At 49.9% G+C, this 11,129-nt stretch overlaps 1 long non-coding RNA gene across 2 annotated transcripts in view; it reads right to left on the reverse strand.

Moving 5' to 3' along the window:
• LOC132652325 (uncharacterized) overlaps window positions 1-10,598 on the reverse strand; it is a 64,261-nt gene extending 53,663 nt beyond the window's left edge. For both annotated transcript variants that reach the window (XR_009589833.1, XR_009589832.1), the window contains exons 1-2: window positions 10,468-10,598; window positions 6,543-6,781 (exon numbers count right to left, since the gene is read on the reverse strand). This is a non-coding gene — a long non-coding RNA (uncharacterized LOC132652325). The remainder of the gene's footprint in view (window positions 1-6,542; window positions 6,782-10,467) is intronic.
• Between the last annotated feature and the right edge of the window lie 531 nt (window positions 10,599-11,129).

The following is an 11,129-nucleotide window of genomic DNA, read 5'->3' on the forward strand; positions in this document are numbered from 1 at the left end:
ACTGGTCGGGGGGTGGTGGCGGAAAGGCAAGGTTCGTTCCAGTGGCTCTGGGTCTGTGGCTGGGTCTGGAGCAAAGGCTTTGGGGTCAGGCTTATATCCTCCAGCCCTGTCAGAGAGCAGGTCTCTGAAATGTCACCAGCACTGAGGGTGTCTTGAGAAATGTCAACAAATGCTGATTTGAGTCCCTTGGTAGAGGGTGGAGCCAGCTTTTCTCTGTAGCCTCTGGGCATGTCACCCTGTTCCAACTGCAGAAGAAAGGGAAACAAAGAACCTGGGGATTTTCCCAGAAATGTTCAAGATTTAGCAGATTTTATAGCTAGAGGAACTGAACCCCCAAACTCGGAACTCCAGAGCAAGGTAGCCATTCTTCTCTCCAGAAGCATCAAGGATCCCGTCTTAGTCTCTGCTCCCTAACATCTTCAGTCTCCCTAACACCCTAGTCCATACTCTGCCCTGGAACCCTAGCCCTCTTGAGCATGACTTGAGGAGGTCGTTCAGCACAATGGGCCCAGCATATAGGAGGGGCTGTAAGAGAACAGCAGCAACACCAGGCCGTGCTCTCCTCAACCCCTTGCAGGACTCACATCCTGCACTGCGGAGGTGACATCGCAGCCTCTGGGAATACCCACTTCCTCCAGGTTGTGAGGCTGAGGCCCTCCCCTTTCCCATTAGGAACACCCTAATTCATCATCCTTAGCCCTAACCAGGTGTCTTAGTCAGGGTTTATATTGCTGCAACAAATCACCACAACAAAAAAGCAAGTTGGGGAGGAAAGGGTTTATTCAGCTTGTGATTCCACAGCACTGTTCACCACTGAACGGAGACAGGACAGGAACTCAGACAGGGCAGGAACCCAGAGGCAGGAGCAGATGCAGAGTCCATGGAGGGGCGCTGCATACTGGCTTGTTTATAATGGCTCGCTCAGCCTGCTGTCTTATAGAACCCAGGACCACCAGCCCAGGGATGGCACCACCCCCAATGGCCTGGGCCCTCCTCCATTGATCAGCAATTGAGAAAATGCCTTACAACTGGATCTTATGGAGGCATAAGAGATTCCCAGACTTTTCAGATAAGTCTAGCTTGTGTCGGGTTGATATAAACTTTGCCAGGACTCCAGGGAAGGCTGTTTTCTGGCCTAAGTCAGTCTTGCCCAAGCTCCCACCCATTCACATTCTTTCCTACCGGGTGTAAAGGACCTATCTCTCCATCTTAGAGAATCTTCTCCCAGAAAGCCTGGAACCCTGCTTTAGCTACTCTCAACCTCCTCTCTCCTGGCCTTATCACCGTTGTGGAATCTAGTGACTAGGGCCTCTCTGTGCTGTGTCTGGGAGGTAAGCACCTGGATCATTCTTATCCTTATCCCCCACACCTGCCGTCTCACAGGTGCGCAGCTGAGAGTCAGTGAGCTAAAAATTATTGACATCTCAAATCAGGCCAGTCACATCACTTCCTCCTCAAAGCACTTGAGGGTAATATTCAGACTGAAATCTTCCTGAGAGTAGGGACCATGTTTCTGAATCACTTCTTTGTAATTAATCCAGCATCCAACCCAAGAAAATACCTAATAAATCTATCTATTTTTTGACAAGAATATATCAATATATCAATCAAGTGAATGCATACATAAATGAGTGAATGACCTAGGCAAGCAAGGACTTTAAGACAAACAACAAAATCCTCTTATAATAAGGAAATAAGGTTTAGGAAGGGTGGCAACCTAGAAAGGGCTTTCTGCAGGTTACACAGTAGATTTAGAGCCTTCCTCCCGAGAGCTAGCTCAGGAAGCTTGGAGTGACTGAGCAAGGAGCAGGCTACGGGGGTGGCATGGAAGTCTGCATGAGCAAAGTGCACACTGCGGCCCGGGCAGATGGAGCCTCTGCCCAGAAGCAAAGACTTGCCTGGAATTATTCTGCCTCCAGGTGGAGAGGCGCAGAAGCCTAATTGGTTTTCTCAGCTCCTGGAGCTCGGTTCATAAATCACAGCTCCATTGAAGATACAGGCACCTCGCCTCTGGAGACCTGGGTGTGACTTGACGTAAACTCCCGGTGACAAGAAGAGGCTCACGGCCGCCATGTGCAGGTGCCCATGCCACCCCTGCCCAGAATAGAACACACCAGCCTCTTGACAAGGTCTACCAGTCAGCTGCGGTGCAATACTCCGTACTCCATGCTCAAGTGCTCGGGACCCCAAGGGAGAAGCTGGTGTAGGAGAGGTCCAGGAATGCAGAGTGGGGATGTGGCAAAGGCCCAAAAAAACCTTCCTTTTCTGAGTTTAATCCCGCTCACCATGTATTGAGTGCCTACCTTGTGCCAGATACTGTGCTGGGCCCTGGGGATGCTGGGATGGCTCGGATGTGGATGAGGAGAGAGAAGGGAAGAGGCAGCTACTGAGACAGTCGTCACAACATGGGTGATAAGTGCTTTAGAGGAAAGTACAAAGTGCTGTGGGAGCTCAGAGCAGCGGGCCGTTCATTTCTCCTCTGCTGGAGGAGTTTGGAAAGCTGCACAGGGTGGGTGGGGGTGTTTTGGCTGGGTTTGGTGGGCTTTGAGGTAGGAGGTGGAGGGCAGGACACCTCATGCAGAGAGGAGCATGTGCAGAGACAGGGGTGAAGGAGAAAACCTTGATAGAGTGTAGCAGATGGGAAGGCAGGAGGATGGCTGGACAGCAAGCTGCAGGCTGGAATCAGCAAGGCCATGAATGATCGTACTAGAGTGCCTGGACCCAGTCCAGCCGTGGGCAAAGGGTAGCCATTGAAGAATTTTAAGCAGGGGAGTGGGGGGTAGCAGGGCCAGATTTGTGTTTTAGAAAGACTTCTCTGGGGAGAGAGAATGAACTAGAACTGTGGCCAGCAGGCAGAGAGGAGGGAATGTGTCCTAGGGACACTTCAGAGGAAGGATGGGCAGGCCTTTTCCTTCCTAAGTAATGCTTTTGCACTCTCTTGCCTTTGCACTCAGGCTGAGTTCCCCTGGGTAGGAGGGCTGCTTCCTTCTTACTCTGGCTAAGAGCTTCTGCATTCACAGAATGGAACCTATGAGGTCTGAAGGGCTCCAACAGCTCAGAGTCCTGCTGTGAGCCTGAGCTAGTGACTTCTCTACTCAGTCCACAGGTCCCAAGGAGTGGTAAGCTTAGCTTAGGCCTCTGGGGAAGGCCCAGAAGAGCCTCCCTCCTTCTTCTTCCTTCCCTCTCCCTTCTGCTTCCCTCTCCTCCCACCCTCCTCCCTGGAGCCCAAGCTTTCTTGCTGGAAGCTCTCAGAGCCAGCAGAGCTGTGGATGAAATGGTTCGGTGGCTCCAGCCCAGCTGCTGCCATGGCAACCAGGCTGTCTGCCAGACCCACAGCCAGGGGCGGGCCCAGTTTTCTGCTCCAGAACTACATTTCCCAGCATGCAAAGCTCCTGCAGGGATGAAAGAAATTCATCCTCTGCCTGGGTCTAGCTTAGAAGGTGAGTGGAGGAACACAGTGTAGGATTCCCCTGCATCCCCCAGAAAGCAGGGCGTGCCTGTGGGTCTGGAAGATGCCTGGAACCCCTTCCTCCTTGGTGACCCACCTGCCTGACATCCCAGAAGGAAGCCAATGGCTACAGGAAAGGGCAAAGGTTAGGGATAGATACTCTTCCTGGTTTTGTCATCTAGCCATCCAAAATGTGCACTGAAAACATTCTCTCACACAGTCATCATTACCCTCCATCTTCGTCTGCACCACCTTGAGAGACCAAGTCTGGACGGCTCCAATGCATATCTGATTGGTCTATTTGTCTCTTCTCAAGTCCTTTCCTCCTTCTTCCACAGAAGCCCAAATGACCTTTTTAAAATGCAGTTCCATCTTATCACTGCTGATGGTGCCCACCCCTTGCTGTTCAAACTCTTCAGTGTTTAAATCCCTGGCTTGCTGATGAGGAAACAAATTGCTTAGTTCACTTGGCAAGGCATGTTGGTCTGGCCTCTGACTGCTTCCAGCCCCCTTCAGTGGCCCCACACACCTCAGCCATACTTGACTTCTGTTTCTCTGGATTGGCCATGTCCTGTCCTGATGCAGGACCTACACCTTTTCTTCTGCTTTTGTTGCATACTGACTTTCCTACCTCAGAGTAATATCATCTTCTAAAAATATCGTGTTCTAAGGAAGGCCTGCTGACCCAGCTTACTTGACCATTGCTCTTATGTCTTCTTGCCCCTATCAGCCCCTTTCTTATGGTTCTTGTCACAGTTGTACCCTTACGTTAATCTATACAATCATTCGACACCCATGTGTGCTAGCACGTGAAGGAATCTCTGTGAACAGAGATTATCTTTATCTTGCCATCTCAGAGCCTGCATTATGCCCTGCCCTGTGGGCAATAGCAGAGACCTCCTCAGTGGGCAAGGCTTAGATGTAGTCTCTCCTATCATGAGGCTCTCACTCCAGAGAACAAGACAGATACGAAACACATCTTTGGTAACAGTGTTCAGTGTGACAAGAGCAAAAGATACAGAGCCAGACATCTAGGAAGGTCCGTGAACACTAAAGGTAGGAGTGATTTAAGGTGCAAAGGAGCACTGCATACAAAGCAACAGAAGCTTCCGAGGCACCCAGAACACACATTATTTGAGGTGTTCTGTCAGGCCAGGCTTCTGGAGTGTAGGCTGGGTGGGAGGTGATGGTAGCTGTATCGTGCCTTGGTTCTCCTGGGCAGTAATGATATGGGTGAGCTATTTTTTTCAACCTCCTGGACCTTGGCTTTCATATCACCCCACCCCACCCTTTCTCAGCCTAAGATGAACCACAAAATGGACATGCTCAAGCTGAACCATGGCTCAGGCAAACTGTCCTTCATTCTATAGTACCTACTACTGTGTGTCAAGTGTCTATTCAGGGCCCTAACTGTGTTTGGTATGCTGGGGTTGTCATGTGTGTGTGCATATGTGTTTTAGAAGCTGAAACACTGGTGTAGTAGCCAGTAAGTAATGGAGCACAGATTGCTGACAAGTGGTGGGAGGATCCTAAAAAAGCAGGGAGTCTAGCCTGGGGAAGGAGGTGGGTGCACAGTTTGCCTGGGGAATGAGGCATGGCTGACCAGCTGCAGAACGTCAGCTGGCCCGGAGCAGAAAGGACTCCTTCTCAGTCTCGAACCTGTTGCTGTACTCCTCTTCCTCACAAGATGTTTCAAGTTCGTAAAAAAGAACTGCATCCTGGTTAGACACAATGCGCCTTAGCCTTCCTATCCACTGCAAAGATTCTAACCACTACCCCTCCAACATGCATACACACACACAGGAGAGAGAGAGAGAGAGAGAGAGAGAGAGAGAGAGAGAGAGAGAGAGACTTTACTCTTTACTCCACCAGGGCAGGAGCCAGCTGACCTGTTTCCCACAAAACCACTTTAGAATTATGTGAAATGTATAGAGAAATGCAGGCTTCCAGGGAACTCAAGGACAAGTGTTGCACAGGTCATATCTCAAGAAACTTTGTCCAAAAGGTGCCTAATTTTGTCTAAAGAATTCCTGGAACATTCTCTCACCAAAAATGTCTCTTTAAATCTAGCCAGTGATGGCAACCTTAAGGACCCAACCTCGAACCAGGCAGCCTCCCATTTGCCTTCAAGTCTGTGTCAGGATGCCAAGCTGGCCCTACTACCTCTTTGCCTTTTTTTTTTTTTTTTTTTTTCAAATCCCTGCCTCACCACACATTACATACACAGTCACCAAGAGCCTACCTACTATGTGCTGGAGCTCTGGGAAGAACATGGCAACAATGACTGCTGCTCTCACGTGGGTCTTCTAAACCACAGAAATGAACAATAAGCAAGGCGACAGTGGTGTGGGTGCTGAAGACAATGAAGCCATCATCTGATAGAAAATGCCCGGGGACCTGCTTAACCCTGCCTTCAGGAAGGGAAAGGGGGCTGGCTGTCTTGGTACCTGTGCTTCTAAGGAAGGTTCTGGAAATAAAGCAGAAAACCCATTCCTCCCCCTTTGCTACTGTTTTTGTGTACTCATGCCTCTGGCTCAGCTTGCTTTTCTGTTTCAACTCCCTCTTTGTTTCATGTCTACTCTCCTTCTCTGTTCCCCCCACCAAGTGCCACTCCCATCGCCTGCCTCTTCTCTACCCCCTCCAGAGAAGCTGAAGAAACCAGAGCTCTTTTTCCTCTCAGGCCAGCCAGGAGTAATTGAGCTGTGGGCTTGCTTAGCAGATGGGCCTTCAAATAGGGCTAGCAGAGGAGAGAAGGGAGGTCAGAGGGAAGCCAGAGAGCTGGAGGGACAAGGTGGGGAGGGGCCTGGTGAGCTCCAGGACACTCTGAGGTGGCCACTGAGCCAGGTAATCTAATCAGGGGGTAAGTCATAAAGATCACTCACTCTGTGCCCAGGACCAGCCTAGGAAATCACATTAATTTGAAGAGGGTGTAAAATCCACGGAGAATTCCCCTCTCTCCACCACACATATGAAGATAAACTGTCTTCAGCTTCCAATATGATCTTACAACAGCTTGTCAGTGACAAAACAGCCTCAAATCCTCCCATTTATCAAACGGCCAATCCTGTTAGCAGCTTAAAAGAGACATAATTACCTGCGGCCTTTTGTGTGATGCTTTAAACTAACGCCGCTTCCTTCTTTCTGGCAGCGGTCCAGAACGTGAGCTCAGAATTCATCCCGGAGATGAGGAGGTCTTGGGAGATGTTGAAGTTAGCGGTCAGGCGTGCAGGGTTGAGGCAAGGAGTGGGATGAGGATTAACACCGTGGACAGGGGCTTGAGTCCAGTCAGTGAGTAGGCACCAAACCCAAGGCCCAGGAGTCCCGCTGGCCACCCTGTAGGAATCAGGAGAGCTATGTTCCAGCTGCTTCTACTACAGAGAAGATAACAGAGGCCTAGGCCCATGATACACCAGCCCTGGTTGTGGGGACAGAAAAACAGACATACATGGACCTATAGTTGGAAAATCTGAGTAGAGGTCTCCACCCTCTGGCAGAGCTAGGAGTGCCCAAAGTGGCTGACATGTGTTTTCTGTGTTTCTATGGTTTCAGAACCCATCTTGCTTCAACTGGGAAGAACAATAGGGTTTCCCAGCTAAAGCTCACCAATGCTTGCTCTGGGCCAGGCCCAGGTTTATACTAATTAAGGCAGTAAGTCATACTGGATCATGATTCTATTTTCCTATTTTATAGAAAAAAGACATTGTATAGATAAAAACAAAGTATCCAAGCGTCAGGGAGAGGATTCAAATCTACAGTCTATGATCTGAGCCATCTCCAAGGCAGGCTCTGCTATAAAGACAACTCATTCCTGTGGCTATGGGATGGCCTCTTACACTTCCTTCTGTTCCTCAGGGAGCCCACCTGAGGCCAGTCTCCCCTCCCACTTAGAGGGGTGTGAAAAAAACCACACACGTGGCCTCTCCCTCTAGAGAGGACACGACTCCTTGGAAACGCATCATTCCTGGTAAGAGCAGTCCTACAAACTTCTGTGTGCATTCATTCTGTGTGCATGCCCCCTCCCTCTCTGCTGCTGCTGGTCCCTGCTGTAGCTGCACCCTGCCCCTTGCAGGGAGCCACCCTGCACCATCCTGCCCCTCCCTGCCCACACCTCACTGCCAGATCCCTCCTTGCTTCCCACTTTCCTAAGACTTCCTCCATTTTCCAGGAAGCCCAAGCGAGTCCTCTCCAGGGAGGAAACCATCAGAGTTCATTTGGAAGCCAGATAACGAGACCGACAGTGAGACAGACAGCAAGAGACAGACGAGAGACAGGCTGAAAATGGATTTTGAAGTGCCGATGAGCCAATGATTGTGGTCAAATGCTGTTGAGCGACAAGGTATCTGAGTATCTTGCAGAGTTATCTAGGGCTAGCTTTGCCCGGTTCCCTGTGCCCACTAGCCCTTCATCCTCGACCCTCTTCTTCCCTGGGTTGCCTCCTAGACTAGCATCCTAGCCCCTGCCCCACCCTAGCCTGCCTTAGGGCATTCATCACTTGGACTAGTGATTTATCAAAGGCTCTGACAGTCCCTGTTTGGCAAAAATCGATCTGTGAAGAATGGGACCAACCCAAGGCCCCCTCTTCTCCCAAACCCCCACCATCAATCTGCTCCAAAGGATCTCCACAGCTCAACATCAGCAGTGCCTCCAGGGCGGGGCGGGTCTCTGTACTCTTTCCTGTTCTTAAGGAGGAGGAGGAGGGAGAAAGAGAGCAAAGAAGAGAGGAGAAAGACAGAGAAGGAGGGGGGAAGAGATTAGTGCCTTCTTCTAGATGTTTATTTTGTTGTTTTTAAGTGAGAAAGTCCCAGCTCTATTAAATGCAATCAATACTTGGCCCAAGAGAAGCTTCCCCTTCTCTAAGACATTTGAAATCTGGTCAAATCATTTTGCCCTGATACAAAGTAATTTATCAATTTCAAAACCCTTCTAATCAGTGGAGGCTGTGGAGTCCCATTCCTGCCTGCTGTCTTCTGCTGTAGCACACACACACACACACACACAAACACACACACACACACACACACACACACACACACCCCTCTCTGTTCTCTTTCTAGTCTTATTTCCTACCTTCTTCTCAGAAGCTGCAGGTTGACTTCTCTCTCCTTCAGGACAACCTCTGGATCAACCTCAAATCTCTATCCCAGTCTGTACGCTCCTAACCCTGCAGGCCTTATACTCAGCCCTGGGGCCCCAGAGTGGTTGAAAGTACAGCCACAGGCACCAGCACTGTCTACTTTTCCTAGTAGCTATCAGCTGGGTGTGGGAGTGTCTTGTTCTTAGACAGAGCTTGGAAAGGAACTGGGGGCCCAAGAGGCTAGATGGGACCTTTGGGCCATCAAACTTGTCCCTTAGAACCTTGGCCTGTGTCTCCAAGGGGCAAGTGAGATTGGCTGACTGCAGTGGAGTTGATGGAACTGGCTGATTCTAGGGATGATGTCACAACACTTTCCTGCCTGAAAAGCTGCTATTTTTGCCCTCTAGACAGGTTGCGTCTAAAGGGAAATTGTGACAGCGGCAAAATCACCTTGCACCTCACCCTCCCATTCCCAGAAGAGTGGCTTTGGCCTCTGCAATGCCATTAGATTGGATTCTCGGCAGGTCCTTTGTGACTGCCAGCTGTGGTGACCAGATAGGCCACTGACCTTTGGGGAAAGGCCACCCACTGAATAGCTGATTTAAATGGTTTCACAATTGTCTCTGCATTCCCTGGCTTCAGAGGTGACTGGGGGAGGTGACTCAGTGGGCCAGGAGTCACCACATGAGCTCTTGGAGACCTCTACCCACAGGACCGTAAATCTAGAAGCCTGACTTTGGCCTTCTAGGCTCCTCTGCCAGACCTAACCTACACTCTCCCATAGGCCTTCCCTGCCTGTGTGTGCTCAGTGAGTAGGTGGAGGTCTCCATGGGGCTCTGCCCTTTGGTGTCTTCACTCCCCATATCTGTCATAGGTCGCCTGGGAACAGAACCACAGCTCTGAATATCTCTGAGGCCCTCACAGCTCCTTGCCCAGGGCCCTCTTCAAAGTAATGTTAAACCAGAGCGAACACAGCGTCCTATGGTTTATGAGGTATTTTAATATTAACTGTCTAATTTAACTCTGCAATGCTGGGGGATACATATTATCCTATTTTATAGCAAGAGAATTCAAGGTTCAAAGAGGTGAAATCGTTTGTCCAAGTCACACACAAAGCAAATAACAAATCTAAGCTATCTACCGAAGTTCTCTCAATCCAGATCCTAACTCTTTCTACTGTTGTTTTTCATTATATAAGCATTGAGCATCGTCCTCATGGCAGATCCTCGGTTTTCTTCACTCTAGCATGCTTTCTTTCTGGAGTGTTGGGTGGCTGGCTGGCTTTGAGACTGTGTCCCACGCTGCAGCCCAGGCAGGCCTAAAACTCATTGCGCTCTCCCTGCCTTGACCTGCTAAGTGCTAGGATGACAAGTGTGAGTCTCAGAGGTGCACTTGACATGTTTTTTTTCTATAGATCGGCAACTAGAGGTGCAATATTTGGCTAAAGATAGTACAGTAAATAAGAGATGGAGGTAGATTTAACCTAGATCTCTTGATCTCAAATCAGAGGTCTTTCCCGTTACAACATAAAACTTTTTATAGTGATGTTCAGGAAGGGCCTGACAAATACCAGGCCCTTTCCCAGTTAGTCTTTGTAAAATCCACTCCCTTCTTAGAAATGACGAAATCATTAAAACTTTGAAAAGTCTAATGTCTGACGCCACACTTGGATTTGAACTTCTGTCTCTGGCTCCAGAATTAGAACTTGGCTGTCCTAGCCATTGATGATATCAGAAACACTCCAAGAACCAGTCTGTCAACTGGGTGTCTGGCCAGTGTTGAGGCAGAGATCATGGCACAGTGGAAAGAGAAGCTGTGCATGATGGGCTCCCGGAACAGTGGCTGACCCTCTGTACCTGATGTTCACAAGCCCTCTGTACCTGATGCTCTGCTACCTAGGCACCTAACTGTGGGATCTTCATAGAATCTCATGACAATAGCTTACCCATTTGAAGGATATGGAGACCGAAGCTCAGAGATCAGCAAGTTGTCTCTGGACACACAGCATCCCCCCAGTCCCAGCATCCTGCTGCGAGGGAAGGATGGGGGGGCGGTGTGTCACCTCCCAAGTAGTCTGGGAAGAGAACAGGAGTCTGTCACTGAGGAACACTACAGCTGCCAGAGGGCCCCAGTACTCAGGAGAGACATGTAAATCCAGGGTAAACTGCTAGGGGATAGTTTGAACTGAGAGTCACTGAAGAAGTGCATGGGACAGCAGCTGACTTAGGGAGCACCCCATGGCTTGGAGCCTTCATTTCCAGTCTTGTCCAGCTAAGGACTTCCCACCCTTCCTCTGGGAAACAACATCCCCGCCCTGTACCCCTCATCCCCTCCCCCAAGAATAGCTGTAGCACCGTTTGGCTTAGGACTCACCCTGATTGCTTCCCACATTGATGGATGAATGTGGTTCTACAAATTGGAAAAATAACTAATGTGCAGCTCCCAGACCCTGCTGCCTATGGGTGGAGGGGGCTTTTCTGGGTTAACCCAAGACCTGGGAGGAATCAGTCCCCTGCTTGCCAACCCAAAGAGGCAGCGGGAGAGGCTCCCAGCCTGGTGGGGGTGGATTTCGATTTCCTACAGGGTTTCTCTGTGTCACCTCTCATC

Source organism: Meriones unguiculatus, chromosome 2 (assembly GCF_030254825.1).
Source record: "Meriones unguiculatus strain TT.TT164.6M chromosome 2, Bangor_MerUng_6.1, whole genome shotgun sequence".
Taxonomy (NCBI): domain Eukaryota; kingdom Metazoa; phylum Chordata; class Mammalia; order Rodentia; family Muridae; genus Meriones; species Meriones unguiculatus.